Raw genomic sequence first — 12,847 nt, forward strand, 5'->3', positions numbered from 1 at the left:
ACCCCAAAGTGGAAACAGCCTGAATGTCCAGCTGATGAAGTAATAACCAAATGCGTTACATCCACACAATGGAAAATTATTCAGTCAGAAAAAGGAATGAAGGACCAACACAAGACACAACATGAATAAGCCTTCAGGACGTTTTGTTAGCTCAAGAAGCCAGACACAAAAGACAGCATAAAACATGGTTCCACTTAGATAAAATGTCCATAATAGGCAGAGCCAGAGAGACAGGAAGTAGATTACTAGTTGCCAGTAGAGAGGGGAGGGTGGGAGCATCAGAAGGGGGTTTCTTTTTGGGGCAATGAAAATGTTCTAACATGGATTGTGATGACTGCATATCTCTGTGAATATGGCATTATGTACAGATGCCTCTTGACTTACGATGGGGTTATGTCCAGATTAACCTGTCAGAGGTTGAAAACATTGCAAGGTAAACATGGATTCAATACACCTACTCCACCCAACAGCTCAGTCCAGCTTAGCCACACAGAGCACTGCGGAGGGTCGGTGGCTTCCTCTTTGACTGAATGCTTGAGGTCCTTTGTGCCTAATTCCAACAGAGGCCACAGCTGATCGCACCAGGGAGTTTCAGAATGTCTCAGAAAAAGCCATCACCTGAGGGATACACATGGTGACCAGAGAGCATTTCTTCCTGCATCCACAGGGCTCCCCGTTCAGTGTCTGTGTAGTGACAAGAGTCATTGATGGGGATGAAATCACCCAGCCCTGGAGAGGAGCTCAGTCTGGGAGCTGGACACAAGGGGTGTGTAAATTTGAGGCTGGAGAGAGGCCCAAGGCCTCCGGCTGCTCCCTGAACTCCCTGTAACTCCTCTAGGCTTCACATCAGCTCCTGGAAGGAGAGAACCGTCTTGCATGGAACCCAGAGGAAAGTCCTGGTGTTGGGGTATTCCAAGATCAGGCTCTTTCAGAAGCATTTAGAACCTTTTTGTAATCTCCCCTGGAACTTTTTGTCTTCATATCTATCAAGCACTTTCCTACCAGGTGTGCAGAGATGCTTGTTCAACTTGATGGATCCCTGAGATCTGTGTTGTCTTACCCTGGCAGGAACCCTGCCGCCCCTGCTCAATGACTGGGTAAGACAGGCATTGTTGCCTCTTTCCCTGGTGCTGTGGGTGGTACCTGGGACCATGGGATCTAAGCCCCATGGGCGATCAGTGCATGTGGGGTCTGTGCATCTCCTGCGGGAATAGACTCCTCTCTCCTTTCTTGGCTGGAATCTAAGGTCTAATGGTGGACTCCATCACGTCCACATTGCTGGAAGGTGTGGGCTCTGACGGGCCACGTGCAATGCTGTGAAACTGGACTGTGCTGGAAATGGGATCTGGGGTCTGCCCACTGCAGAGGGATGGGCGCTCCGGGTGTACTTGGTCTGGCTCTCGCCAGAGGGCGCCACACTCCTCCTTTATTACTGTGTTGGCCTCACTCCAAATTTCCAAGGCTCTTGACAGGGATGGGCGCACCTTCCAGGGAAGATTCCCTGGCCATCCCAGCTCTAGGCAAACTGCTTCTGGCACTGCTGTTTCCTACTACATAGCCAAATGGATTCATGAGGGAAACGGCTGTGCTTTGATAAGATAATTAGCTTTTGCATTTAGCATCACCGCCACCACCGGGAACAACATACTACAGACTGAGCTGCCTCTGTGTTCTCCATTCCACATGTCCTTTTCCAGCGACAGCATGGGTCTCATTTGGACTCTGCATTGGTAGAGGGACTCCTAGGAGACAACCCAGACAGAGTGGAGCCTGTTGCCATCTCCCTTCCAATAAGGTCCATCCAAGTAAGCCCTAAAACAGTGGGTGCAGCTTCTATCCCAGAAAATGGCATGAAGACATTTTTCTTTCTTGGTCACCGTTAGTCATTAGGGAGGAGGCAATGACCAAAGTCCTCAGTGCCAGACACGAGTGGGGCTCGTTCCTCTTCCACACCATATGGCGGGAAGGCAGTCCAGTCAGAATTTCCATGGTTGTAGCTGTCACTGCTTACAGGGCCCCCAAGTGGAAGTTGCTTGGAACAGTATTTGGGAAGCCCAGATCAAGAGTCCCCCTGAGTGGTGAAGCCAGGAAATGTTGGGCAGAAAGGTAGTGACTGGATCCTCTTAACAGGTGAGTGAGGCGTAGGGACACCGCACGAGTGTTGTGTGTGTGTGAGTGTGTGGCATGAATGTGGATGTGTGAGTACACAAGTGTGTGACAGCTGCATGAAGCCCGCTGAGCTAGCCTTTTCCCCAGACACTTTATGCAGAGTGTGAATTTAACCTCAGCTGCAGGAGCTGCCCGGAGCAGTCTACTTTCTTGGCTGTGGACCTGGACACTGACCCTAACCCTAATCCCACTGTAAGCCTAGCCCTCATCTCAGCCCTGTGCCTGTTGGTTCTCTGAGAGAACCAGCCTGCTGTGCTTCCTCTACCTGTACACAATGCTACTGGGGGAGGCGTCTGACCTCTGCACTCCCCAGGAGATATTAGGGAGGCAGCTGGAGACTTCACAATCTGGAAACTCGGTTCCCAGGAGCTCCCAGGCTGCTCAGGGCAGCTCTGGTTTCATTGCAGGTCTCTGAGGCTCAGCTTAGCCCTTTGTCCTCTGGCCACCACTACCCCAGATGGCACTGGCCTCTGTACACATGCTGTCCCTTGGCCTGGTTTAAGCAAGTTTTGTCTCTGGAGACATTTTCACAAGAGAGACCTCATGTGGTGGTGGAAGTGGGGGAGTGCGAGGAGGAGGCAGAGTTGGAGGCCAAGAGCAAAGGCAGCACAGGCTCGTTTTTAGGAAGACAGAAAAATTCTTCCTCGCCATAGGCCTCCTTTCTCACTCCTCCCTGCAGACCGCTGGGCTCTGTGAGTATAGCTGGAAATTGGAGGACAGAGTGGTTCTTTCTCAAGCTGTGTGTGACTCTCAGATATGGGACTTGCCAGACCCAGTCATCTCCCCCAACACCCCCCTTTTTTGTGGTGCTGGGGATTGAACCCAGGGCCTCAATCCTGCTAGGTAAGCACTCTACCAGTTGAGCCATGCTCCGGTCCTTTTATTTTTGAGACAGCTACCTTTGCCTGGCTGCCCTCAAACTTGCGACCCTCCTGCTTCTGCCTCCTGGGATTATAGGTGAGTACCATCACTTTTGGCTTTTTCCCCCCTTTTTAATTGGACAGACCTACTTTACATTACTGACTTCTCATTTTGCCAAGCAAGTACTTTAAAGTCAGAAACCTTTGCTATTCTGACCTCTTCCCACAGACTTACTTAATTTCAGAACAAATGACTAACCACTGGCTTTGAAGTGGACTATATTTAGCTTTATAAAAAACCTGCCACTTGTGTCCTCATTCTTCTCATTTGGCTGCACATCTGTGCCCGTGTCCCCAGGCCCCATTATGTCCTGCAGACCTGGGCCTCTCTCTCCCTCACTCTCCCTCCTCCTCCTCTGGGCCTGTGTCTGTCTTGCAAAGACACATGCATAGTAACTCTTCTCTTGTCTCTGTGTGTTTGCCCTAAGGTGTCCCTCTAGTGCCACCACACTGGCCCATCACTCTTCTGAGTGTGTGCTGGGGGTGGCTGCACAGTGTGGCTGAGCCCAGCAGCGTCAAGCACTCTGTTCTCCAGATACCTCCACTCACCTATACTGAGTGGTGTGCCTTTGTGGTGTACCAAGAGAAGTCAAGAATTCAAACCGGCTGGGCACGGTGACACATACCTGTAATCCCAGCTACCCAGCAGGTTGAGGTAGGAGGATAGAAGTCTAAGGTTGGCCCTAAGCAAAAGCGTAAGACCCTATCAGAAAAATAAACTAAAGCAAAAGGGCCAGAGCGTGGCTCAGCAGGCAAAGTTCTTGCATGAGACCCACACGCTACCCTAGTTTTCTCCATAGTGCTGATGTGTGGAGGAAATGACTTTCTCACCTATGGAACTGGCGGTCTTCTCAGAGAACAAACTGTGTAAGACAGGCAGAGAGGACGAGAGGAGAGAAGGGAGGAGCCAGGTGGAAGTACAGACAGCAGGTCAGTAAGGCCAGATGGAGTTGGCAGGAATGGCTGGAGGGTGAAGAACCAGGAAAGGCCAATATTCCATCGAAATTGTTTGCAGTTTGGCAATCCTGTCCACATCCCCCAACCCTCAGCTGAGCCCACTGGTCACAGAAGGAACTTCTGTTATTATTCCTTGGCTCTTGGGGTCTTGCTCATGGCCGTAGTTTCCCTTGCTTTCTAGAATAAGAAGCCACTTCTCCTGCCTAAAGGAGGGTGACACTTGGGGACCTGGCTTCTGTTCACCTCTTCACCTCCTCCTCTGACACCTTCAGTATCACACCCCTCCTCTGCCACACCTGATTCCTCGTGCTCCCAGAATCCTTCAGGCAGCTGCGAAGTTTCCACTTTCCATCCCCTCTGCTCTTCTCACCTGGACCTCTCCTGCCCACCCTTCAATGCCAGGTGACCTGCGGTTAGTCTTGTGCTCATCCCACCACTCCTTCCCTCTTGACACCCCACTGCCATGCCCCAGGCCCAGCTGGCTCCAGAATGAGTAAGGTCAGTCATTGTTTCCATGATGTCACACTGTCTGGCCACCACCGGGAGCAGGGCCTTGTCTTATTGGTCTCAGTGCCCGGCAGCACCTAGCACTCAGTCAGTGTCTGCTGAACTGAACTGTCTAGGCAGTGAGGGTGAGAAGCATTGTCACTCAAGGATGTGCTGTCCTTTCCTCATTGTCCCCAGCATTGGACAGGAATAGCAAGGATGGCTGCCACCTCCCTTTTGGCTGATTTTCATACAGCTCCCAGTCTAAAGAGCTCCCTTTGCCCCTATCAGAAACCAGCTGCACCCATGGCTCCCTAGCCATGTACCAGCACTACAAATATCCTGCTGGTTCTTGGCAAGGACCTTGGGGAACTTGGAAGGAGCGAGCCCCAGTGGGCAGGGGAGGAAGGGAGCAGAACTGCCCAACATCCCTCTTTCTAGCCTCCAGGCACAGGCTGGCTCCGCTTCCCACGGGCTAGGAAACCCCCACAGTATTCCTGGGAACTCACAGAGACAGATAACTGGCAGCCCCTCCTGCTCAGTGGATTTCAACACACCGTCTGGTGCAGAGACCAGCCAGCTCCACTAGTGCCTGAGACGGCTCAGAGCTCTATAGGAGCAGGCCTCCTGGTTCCTGCAGGATTCTCTCCAGATGGGAACAGGGAAAGTCATGGCTTTTCATGCACATTTAAAAAGGAATCATGCCCTTCTGTGCTCTGTGAAGCTACCTTTCGTAGTTAATAAACTCAAGGCCTGGGCTGGAGGCTTGGCTCAAGTGGTAGAGTATCTGCCTAGCAGGTGCAAAGCCCTGAGTTCAAAACCCAGTACCACCACCAAACAAAACCAAGCCAAAACAAAACAAAGCCCAAGGCCTAAATTCCAGATAGTATTTTGCTATGAAACCACACGGTTTTCCACAGAGGTGAGTGAGGGTGAGAAGAGGCCTGGGAGAGACTCCGGTTCCATCTAAAATCACAAACTTGGGGTGTGGCAGGTTTGAGGATGCACCAGAGGGTAACCCTCTTCTTTATTTTTCTGTTCGTTTGTTTTTGAGATGGGGTTTCACTGTTGTCCAGAATGACTTCCAACTCCTGGACTTCAGCAATCTTCCTAGACCAGATGTGGTGGTTCACGCCTGTAATCCCAGCACTTGGGAGGCTAAGGCAGGGGAATCCTGAGTTCCAGGCCATCCCTAAAAAATAGATTAAATCCTCTTTTTCATTCTCCAGGCCAGGTCCAAAATTCCCATGGGGAACAGTGGTGGGGAGCTGCTTTCCCCTTCAGGGCCCAGGAACTCTGGCAGCCTGTGACACTCTAGGAGCTGTTGAATGAATGACAAAAAGTCCTCTGGTCACTTCAGGTCTATAGTGGTCTCTTTGCAAACAGGGATTCATTGGTGTCAAAGTGCTTCCCAGCCAGTTCAGGACACTCCTGGATAAAAGTCTGTGGGAGTCTGGGATGGGTTCCATCCTCTGCTTCTGCACATTTTCTGCCTCCCAAGGAGGCAAGGAGAGGGAGGAGGTCATGACGCCATGCCATCCACCACTGCTTCCTTTGAACATGAAACATTCAAAGCTGGTGTTTTCTCCTGTGAGGGGCTTTGGGGTCCCTTAGAGGTATCTCACAAGCTTGGGAGTGGTTTATCTACCGCACAGCCCCCCAAGGAGGCAGGGAGGTCATAATCCAGCCTCACCTGGTACCTTAACTTCCTTGCCTCTTGGGCCAGCACTTTCTCATGGTCCACATCTGGTCACATTCTCTCATTCTTTGTCCTTGGAACCTTTTCCTTGTTGTGACTTCAGGATGTTTCGCCTTTCGTGTTTCTCAGCGAGCTGGGGGCATGGCTCCAGTGGTACAGTGTCTGCCTAATGTATGAGGCCCTGGTTCAATATCCTCCAAAAAACCCAAACAAACAAATAAAAAAAGATTTCTTATCTCTGGCTAAGATCAAGTGTTGTGTCTGTTCTTATCAGTTTAATATCTGATATGTCCCCTCCCCAAGAGCAATACATTAAATGGATTTTTGGAGCACGGAGATGGAATAGGAGCTTGCTCTGTCCACTCTACACATTGGCCTCGTATAGAAAAGAAAGAAAGAAAGAACAAGAGAAAGGAAGAAAGGAAGGAATGAAGGAAGAAAGAAAGAAAGGGATTTTTTGACAGATACCAGATGCTAGTTGTCTGGTTTCTGAACTCCTGGGTGTGCCTGTCACTTCTCTTGGTGGTCCCCTCCCATCCTTTGTAGGGTGGGGGGAGGGGAAGTGTTTCAGCATGGCTCTGAATGACTCCTTCTCAGCCTCGCCACCCTCCACCCTGCTGGTGGTCTTTGGTTCTTAGACACCTCTTTGAGGCCATGCTGAGCTGAGTGTCTCACGTTGGAACACAGGAGTCGTCGTTGGCACCTACTAGTTTGTTTTCTGCCTCGGGACCTTGCCAGAATTAAAATGGAACTGTTTTTAACATCTTGTTCCATTTATATTCGCTGAGGATAGTAGGCCAGCAGTTAGTTTTAACAGCACAGCATGTCCTCTTTGGCTTTTGATGTTCCAGGCCATTCCTATGTCCCGCAATTACCACTGTTACTCCCTGGGTGAGGTGGGGGAGGAGGTTGGCAGGTGCAGTAGTCTTTGGGCACTAGGCTACTAGCCAAAACATCTTCCAGAAGGTCTCCAGAAGATGGCCACGTGTGTCCTTTGATAGAACCAGGCCAGGTGTACTTGGTTTTCCCAGTCTCCCTAGTGGACATGGGTGAGGGAGAATGAAGTGGAAACAGCTACATGTTCATTGGTCAAGCAACAGCTCTGCCTCACTGGGCAGCTCACATGAACCAGGAGGGTGATTGCTTGCCTGGGATTCTTTTCCATCATCACTATCGTCCTCCTTACTGCCATTAGTTGATATATATTAAGGAGTTCTCTGTGTAGATAATACACCACACACAGGTGAATTGGGTTATTTATTCATTTTTGTTTGCAGTGCCAGGTTTTGAACTCACTGCCTCACACATGGTAGGCACTCTACCACTGAGCCATGGCCCCCAGGCTTTAGGCTCTTTCCTCCTCCTCCTCCTCTTCCTCCTCCTCCTCCTCTTCCTCCTCTTCCTTCTTCTTCTTCTTCTTCGAAGCACTGGGGTTTGAACTCAAGGCCTCATGCTTGTTAAGCAGGCACTCTTACCACTTGAGCCACTCTGCCAGTCCTAGGCTCTGTTTTTAAGTGGCCCATCCTGATTCTTACATAGTCCCTGTTTAGACAGATACATAAGCATGACACTTATTACTATTGTGCTGGGTGCTTTTGCAGTGGGATCCAATGCTGCATTGGATGGAGAAAATCCAGATATTACAAAGTGGTCTGGAAGTACTAGCCATTAAGTACATGGGTACAAAGGCACACACCAGAAAAGGAGGGTGGTCTCTGAAATACCTGGCCAAAAACTGAAGGTAGCCTTGACATCTACTATTTTTTGTTTTTGCCGTACTGGGGCTTGAGCTCAGGGCTTACACCTTGAGCCACTCCACCAGCCTTTTTTTTGTATGATTTTTTTTTGTTTTTTCAAGATAGTGTCTCGAGAACTATTTGCCTGGGCTGGCTTTGAACCATGATCCTCTTGATTTCTGCCTCCTGAGTAGCTAGGATTACAGACGTGAGCCACAGATGCCTGGCAATATCTATTTTTCTTCTGTGGAAGGTGAACCATTTACACTTGGATGTATGTAGATACTTCTGGCTAGAGATGTTGTATAGATTGCAGGTAGTTGAATTTCTGGTCTCAAGCTAGGTGTTGAATCAAATTTCTCTGAGGAATTCCATAATTCCCTGGAGGTTGGTGACTTTCTTTGCTAGTTGAGTGGCAGTCATATGACTTCTCCAGTCCCCCCATTTTGTTCTTCTGCCTAAGTAGCTTTAGAGGCACCAGACTCCATGATGGCAATTTAGTGATGGCGAATAAGGTGACCAGTCTCTACAAGTCATTTGTGATGACATTACTAATGATTCCCAACTGCGGCCGGCTCAGTTTATGATTTCTTGACTTTACAATGGTGTGAGGGTGTCCCATATGACCATTCTGGCTTTCACTTGCAGTAGTCAACAAATTATATGAATACTTAGCCCTTCATTATAAGATCGGCTTTGCATTAGATGATTTTGCCTAACTATAGGCTAATGTAAGCCAACTGAGCACTTTTAAAGTAGGGCAGGCTAATCTATAGTGTTTAGTAGGCTTGGTGTACTTTTGATTTAGAATATTTTTAATTTACAATGGGCTTATTGAGGTGTACCCTCATGTTAAGCCCGGAGATCTCCTCAGCTTAAAGTAGGAAGTGGGAAGAGTCAGCGGGAATGGACAATAGGATGGCACTATTGTTACTTTTATAAAACTATTTGTAACATATGGCTTAGGTCTGTGATCAAGTGGGCTGTCTAAGGTTACATTCCCAAATGGGATATGCCAATTTACCCTGTCTCTGGCAATGCTGGGCAACCTGGGGTGACCAGTTGACCAGTATGCGCTCTACAGGCAGGCGAGTCCCAGAGAGGGGATATTCTGAGCATGTGCAGAACTTCCCACCCACCCAGTTGGTAAGAGGCTCTGTCACTAGTAGAGCAACTAGTGAAGGAGAAAGGCAGAATTGATGGGGAGGGAGGGAGGCCTTCTGCGGGGCAATCTTTGGAGTGGGGAAGGAGCACCTGCCCCCTCCCCACATATGTAAACTCGAAACATGGCATGCGGTAGTCATTATATTATCTGATCTGCATTTCAGCCATTGGCCTGGAGTCTAGACCCTCTGTTTTTTCTATGAATCCACGTGAGTGACTCATCTGCCCTGGGTAAGTCAGGTTCTCTCTGAGCCTCAGTTTACTTACTGAAACAAGAGGAGTAATAACAGTCTTCATATTAACAGGGTTGTCTACAGGTTGTTCTATTGAAGCCAGATATTACTTTTATTTTATTGTAGGCTTCATTAGCTTCTTAAAATATATAAATGGCTAAATCCAGACAATGGCATATTATTCATTCCTAAAAAGAAATGGGCTATCAGCTATTAAAAGGTAAGAAGGAAGCAAAAATGCTTTTTTTTTGGTTTTTTCATTAAGTGAAAGAACCAATCTGAGAAGCCTATATTACACGTGATTCTGACTCTATGACATTCTGAAAAAGGAAAAACTGTGGAGGAACGAAAAAGATCAGTTCCGGTCAGGGCTTGGGAGAATGGAGCGATGAATTCTTAGGGCACTGAAACTATGCTGAATGGTACAGTAATGGTGGATCTGTGTCATCATTCATCTATCCAAACCCATAGAATGCATGATACGGAGAGTGGACCCTAATATAAAAGATGGACTTTGTCTCCATGGGTTCATGGGAGAAATGCCCCTCTGGTTTCAGGATGTTGGTGGTGCAGGATGTTGGAGGCTGTGCCTGCGTGGGGCAGGGGACACATGAAGATTCTCTGTACCCTCACAGTTTTGGCTATGAACTTCAACCTGCCCTACAGGATAAGGTCTACTTAAATTTGTATGTACGTATGTGGATGAAAGTGGGTTAATAAAGAAGCCTGGGTGCATTTATTCTTAGAAGTCTGGTCCATTTTGTTCCCAAGGTCTGCCAAGAAAGTCTTCCTTTGTGTTTGAAGTGGATGCTGGGTGGCAGAGGGAGGCCAGCACAGTGTTCTCCGGTGACTCCACCTTCCTCCACATCTGGCTCCCTGGGCAGCCGCCGGCAACCCATGCTCCTCCTGCTCACAGAGAACACGGACGGAACCTTAGACACAGGGAGTGTTATTTAGTCTAGAAACTCTCAAAGGAAATATCCACTTGCACGTGAAAAATCTCTGGCATGTCCTTGTTCCTCTCTGTCCAATGCCCCTGTCTCTGCAAGACCACTGTGAAAAGCCTCTGTGCACAACTCAGACCTTGTTCAGGGCTGAGCACCTCAGCCAGTCCAGGCACTTCTGTTCCTGCTGTGTCATTCAGAACTGTCACTGCCCCTCTGAGATGGACTGTGTCCAGGTGAGAGGAGGGGAGGAGAGGGAAGAGGGGAAGTCCGAAATGTGAAGTCGTTTATACACCTTGGAGAAATGGGGGAGGAAAAATCCACAGCCCCACAGCCCTAGGCCTTGACTATCTCAGTCTCACAGTTCTTGCTGTAACTCAGGTGATGAATTACACAGTTTTGGACTCTGAGGACAACAGACTGTCAGGCTTGCTTCCTGACACCCTGACTTAGTCTCAGTCTCTTCCTCTGGCCACTTCAGCTGCACATCTCCCCACTTCCTGCCTTCTTTACCTCTCTTTGAAATTCTTCCTCTCCTGAGGCCCTCTCTCCCTAGAGGCCACCAACGGATCTGAGTTTATTTAGATTAGGAGCATTGGGACCCAGGGTGGCATCCAGGGCCTCTCTGGAGCACTCGGTGAAGGTCTGTGGTCCTCTCTCTTTAATGAAGACAGGTCATACTCCTTCAACCTCCTGGTCCTCTGCCCCTCACCCCAGCACCTGAGCTCAGAGAGGCAAGGTGCCTCACCGAAGCAAAGACCACAATCTCCTCACCCCTCTCTTCCTGCCACCAGGCTGGGTTCAACCAGCTGAACATGGAAAAGGGGACGTGGAAAAGAATCCCGAGGCTAGAGGTCACCCTTCGGAAAACAAGAAGTATTCAAGTACCAGGTGTGAGGGTTTAAAATAGAAACCTGCTTACATTGCACTTAGAATAACAACAGCTGGCACTTTGAGGTCCTGGTTCTTTTCAGAAGACTAACATTTAACTTCCAGACAGTTCCAGGCAGTCTGAACACCACGACTTCACTGTAGCAAATGCAGCAGCCCCGTGGCCTTTTCTGTCCGTGCATCTCAAATTCCGAGTTAGGAGTTTATTTTCTAAGTTATATGCGAAACCTCTCACATTCCAAAACACACATACAAGGACTGGTTTTCAAAAATACAGTCATACATGGGAATTTTATGACATCGAGCCCTTAAAAATGTGGAAACTTTGGCTTCAAAATACTTGATGGGGTAAATAATAAAGCCCTTGATTTGCAATGTCGTTGCTTAGGATTCATTTCTGCAAGGGGGCTGGCACAGCCTACGAGACCAGGCTTAAGAAGTGTAACGGAGGATTCATATATGCCAAGTGTTGGCCCAGTGGCCTCTCTGATCTGGAAATATTTTTCCTTCACACAGGAATAGAGAGGTTATTTTGGGGTCACTCACAAACTCACAAAAGACTTTTTCAAATGCAAAGTTCAGATTTGTTGAGCTTTCAAATAGTAAAGCTGGGGGAACCTGTGCCCACCATGTCTCTGGGATGGGAGGGAGTGAGAACCCAGGGCAGGCTGAGTGAGTGACCATGGGTTACAGGTGATACAGCAGACTTTCCAGTCAAGCTGCTGGCTGCAGGCAACTGTCCCTTTTCCTGTGGCTTGATGTCAACTTGCCAGCCCTCCCTGGAAGGAAAGGCAGGTGGTAGCTGCCTGCCTGTGTGTAGTGGCTTTGAAGACCATTTCACAAGTGCCACTAACAAGCAGGGCCGAGTGACAGCACAGCAGATGCTTCCTCCCTGGGACTCCAATGGGCCCGAGTGGAGCAGACCTCTGGGTGCTCAAGTTGTGGCAGGCTCTGTCTTTCCTCCCAATGACCCCACTTTCCCAAGTCTGTTGGGAGTCAGAGGGGCAGATGGTGAGGTGGCATCAAGGGAATGCATAGTGATACAGTCCTTGCCCAGCTTCTCAACTCTCTCCAAGGAATTCGAGATATCCCTGCCCGGCCCGTGCCACTTTTCAGATTTCCCTAGGCAACATCATCACAGCATATGATGCCCATAATTATTCTGGATCCAAACCGGATGTCTGTCACTCAGCATTCTGCAGTTTCATTGTGCTAACATAAGGACATGCTGCAAGAGCTGAGAGAGAGCCACTTCAGATGGAACTCCGCACTGCCTCACTGCCACTGTCCCTTGAACAGCTCGGTCACATTTCAGCCTCTTGATGCTTCTAGAGACATGTGTCATTGCTGTGGAGTGCTACCTTTTTCTTCCACCCTCAGCAGTTTTCCTGGGAACCTCTGTGAAGGCAAAGACTCACGCCATAAATGTGTGCTCTAAAAAGGAATATTTTGAGCCCTTTGAGAACTTTTGTTTTTGTTCTCACCAGTGTGTGGGGGGTTGGCCAAGAGGACACTCTGGCCTGCGGGACATCCTTACCTTTGGAGGTGGCTTCCAAGACACTCTGAGTCACTCTCATACCACCCAAGCGGAACCATCCTGGAATAAATAATTAAACACCAAACCAAACCAAACAAAAACCCTACCCTG

General features: G+C 48.9%; 1 long non-coding RNA gene and 1 pseudogene across 1 annotated transcript; both read left to right on the forward strand.

Annotated features, from left to right (window-relative positions):
* Positions 1-1,843: 1,843 nt before the first annotated feature.
* On the forward strand, positions 1,844-12,086 carry LOC141425042 (uncharacterized). The gene is made up of 3 exons (XR_012450124.1): positions 1,844-3,126; positions 9,296-9,362; positions 9,922-12,086. It is a non-coding gene; the product is annotated as an uncharacterized lncRNA (long non-coding RNA).
* LOC141425105 (U2 spliceosomal RNA) lies at positions 6,459-6,637 on the forward strand (annotated as a pseudogene).
* Positions 12,087-12,847: the final 761 nt, after the last annotated feature.

The sequence above is a fragment of the Castor canadensis genome, chromosome 7 (assembly GCF_047511655.1).
Source record: "Castor canadensis chromosome 7, mCasCan1.hap1v2, whole genome shotgun sequence".
Classification (NCBI taxonomy): Eukaryota; Metazoa; Chordata; class Mammalia; order Rodentia; family Castoridae; genus Castor; species Castor canadensis.